The 3649-nt window shown below is 39.6% G+C and overlaps 1 pseudogene; it reads right to left on the bottom strand.

The window, feature by feature from the left end:
* Window positions 1-321: 321 nt before the first annotated feature.
* On the bottom strand, window positions 322-1489 carry LOC149251873 (ribose-phosphate pyrophosphokinase 1 pseudogene; annotated as a pseudogene).
* Between the last annotated feature and the right edge of the window lie 2160 nt (window positions 1490-3649).

Here is a 3649-nt window from a genome sequence, read left to right as displayed (position 1 = left end):
CTTACAAAACCTTTACAAGGCTACCCGCTGTATAATTTAAAGTCTTGCAACAAACATAGAAAGCAAAACCTTCAACACCAGGAAACTGAAGATATTAATGGACCGAAAACATTCATGTCTCTTTCCTGTGCAACCACCCCTGCATTTCAGTAAACAGAGTATTACAGAGAAAACCCCTGCATTTCCAATGTTCATCTATGCAGCTTCATTTGCAGCATTCTTGGTCCATATGGCAAATCTTATCTTATCGAGCACGCACATTGACCAAGTGTGCAGCCAGAAAGTATCGACAACAGGCTTTCCTTTCAAGGCGGTAACAGTTCACTTTCCTCCAATTGCACATTTAGGGTTTTCCCACTTTGGCTCAATTCCAGCTTTGAAGCAATGAAAATCTGAACCAGCTATCAACTTACTCGGCTGAATTATATTGTTAAAAACACACCAGAAGTCCTTGACTGTATTGAAGGTGTAAACAGGTCGCAAGGAACTACCCCAGGTGGCCTGCTTAGACTTCCCATTTGTAATTGTCCCAGCAGTATCAATCATGTCATCAACCATGACAGCAACTTTCCCTTTCACATCACCAATCAAATTCATAACCTCAGAAACATTGTGGTCCTGACGCCTTTTATCTACCATAGCCAGAGGGGCATCAGATAGTTTTTTAGCAAAAGCACAAGCACGAGCAACATCACCAACATCGAGTGATACAACCACCAAATCGTTTGATGCAATCACCTTGCTGGCCAGGTAATCTAGAATTACAGGCTGACCATAGACATGATCCACAGGAATATCAAAATACCCCATGGACTGTCCAGAGTGAAGATCGCATGCAAGAACTCGATTTGCACCTGCTTCTGTTATTAAGTTTGCAACAAGTTTTGCTGCAATAGATTCACGTCCATGTGTCTTTCTGTCTGCTCTAGCATATCCAAAGTATGGAATAACAGCTGTAATATTTTTGGCAGATGCTCTACGGCAAGCGTCAATCATTATAAGAAGCTCCATCAAATTCTCATTTGCAGGTGGGCATGTTGGTTGCACCAAGAACACGTCACAACCTCTCACACTTTCTTGGAGTTGAACATATATCTCACCATCAGCAAACCTTTTAATTCTAATTTTACCAAGATCCGGGCCCAAGTAACATGCAATTTCCTGTGCAAGAGAAGGATTTGCTGAGCCTGAGAAAATTCGTAGTCTTGTATCATGCCCCAAGTCTCTTTGAACCATTTCTTGTGGATAACTAGAACCAAGCAACCCAGTCAAACCCCGACTCTGAAATACATGGGTGAATGCTCTGCCATTAGGAGAATCAACAGGATTGGCCAACGTGCACGTCGTGCTATGAAGGCGACATGGCAGAGGCTGAAGGCCTGAAACAGACTTAGCGAACACCCTCGACTCGCCGGTCAAGAATGTGGATGGTGATGATCCATATGACCATCCATGTATGTTTACCAGAGAAGAGGACGCCGCCATTGAAAGAAGCCATACGCCTTAGTGATAGTACAAAGCATGAGTATCTCGCAAGCAAACATCCCAATATTCAAAAATATTGAATAAGTTGGGGGCAAAATGCTGTTCAGAGATAGCATATGCTATATTCGAGCAAGTGCCAATACATTTGATTCACCCAGAAGATTGGCCACTAAACCATCAGACACTGTTTTGCAACTGCTAATGAGAACATTAAACCAATACAAGTATACTTCAATTTAACTATTAGCTTTATACACAATCAATCCACTCAAATCATTTATTCGGTGCAGGGAGGAGCAAAGGATCTGGATTTCTCTTGAAGCTCATGACGACCGACATTTTCCTTTGTTTGCCAATTACAAAAGCTTCACGCTGGCTTGTCATTTGGGTGTAAGGTACAGGAGTAGTCGAGGTGAATATACTACTTGCCACATGCCGTGCTGTGTCCAGAGCCGATTCTAATAGTTGATTAACACTCAGCACATGTACATTAGCAATATATTCTCCTTTCTCAACCGCTTTAAGAAACCATGATAATGCTTTCGCATGGTCGCGGGGAACCCCCTTCAAACCAAAGTAGTAAAAAACACCAACTTTATACATTGCCACTGCATTCCCTTTTTGGGCCTTTGCATCACTCTGCTCATCATCGAAATTTAGTATATGAACCTTCTACTGAAAACTCGAGCAAATCCCCAATTTCGTAGCGCGCTACGAAATTACTTGAAGCATGTTGCGTTGCGAAACTGTTAAAAGAGGATTCATGCGCTGCAAAAACTCCATGTCCTTAAGCTAGGCTAAAAAATTTTGGCAACAGAATTTTCAGTGATAACACCACCAGTCATGACTATAATTATGGAAGTGTTTCTTCTCCTAGCCTTCCATAACCTACAAGGCTTACACCACAACAATTGGAAGAAAAAAGAGAAAAAGGGCTTTGTTACAATTGTGATAGAAAATGCACTAAAGATCATAAGTGTGTTGAGAAGAAATTATTTTACATAGAGTCTGAAGAGGAGGAAGAAAATGATCTAGAAAAATCAAAAGAAGAGGATATATGCTAGGACCCAACCCTAGAGAAAGAAGAAGTGAATCCGACCATATATTGTAAAGCATTGGCGAGAACTACCACTCCTCAAAGTCTTAAGATAGAAGGACATATCAAGAAGAAAAAGGTTCAAGAAGTGAAATATCTCATCGATAAAGAAGAAATGAATTCAACCATATCTTGTAATGCATTGGCCAGAATTACCACTCCTCAAACTATCAAGATAGAAGGACATATCAAGAAGAAAAATTTTGAAGAAGTGAAAGATCACATTGAGCATCAAGAAATGAATCTGACCATATCTTGTAAAGCATTGGAAGAAATTACCACTCCCCAAACTCTCAAGATAGAAGGAAATATCAAGAAAAAGAAGGTTCAAACAACGAAATATCAGGAAGAAAAGTATCAAGAAACATCAGAAGAAAAGGATACTCTCCAGGAACCAACCTCAGAGAAAGAAGAAATGAATCCGACCATATCTTGTAATGCATTTGTCAGAATTACCACTCCTCAAATGGTAAAGATAGAAGGACATATCAAGAAGAAAAAGGTAATAGTGTTGATTGATTCAGGTAGTACCCATAATTTTATTAATTGTAAGATATCCAAGGAATTGAATTGCTTCCTAGATCCAAAACCAAAATGTCAAGTGACGGTTGTAAGTGGAGGAACCATAAATTGCTCTGGAAAGTGCCATAATATCCAGCTATCCATGGGAGAATATGTATTGAATAGCACAATGTTTTTTGTTCCAATGGGTGGTGCTGATGTTGTACTAGGATTTCAATGGCTACAATACTTGGGTACAATAGATTTTAATTTGCAAGAACTTTTTATGAAATTTTCTTCAGAAGGAAATGAAGTTGAATTAAAGGATATCACAGGGAAACCAGGAAAGATAATCAACTCTGACGGAATGAAAAAGCTTATAAAGAAAGAACAACGAGGCGTAATTGCACAATTATATTCGCTAACTGTTCGCACATCGAAATCATGTATTTCTCCAGATCTCCAAAAAGTCTTGGACAAGCATTCCAAGGTATTTGAGACTCCCAAAGGTCTCCCACGTATTCGTGATCATGATCATGCTATTCATTTTATTCCAAGATGTGTTCC

The sequence above is a fragment of the Pinus tabuliformis genome, chromosome 7, assembly GCF_031772625.1.
Source record: "Pinus tabuliformis cultivar Carrire ecotype Pingquan chromosome 7, CPIR1, whole genome shotgun sequence".
Classification (NCBI taxonomy): Eukaryota; Viridiplantae; Streptophyta; class Pinopsida; order Pinales; family Pinaceae; genus Pinus; species Pinus tabuliformis.
The sequence above is the reverse complement of the archived record's forward strand: the minus strand, read 5'-3'. Positions and strand labels throughout refer to the sequence as shown.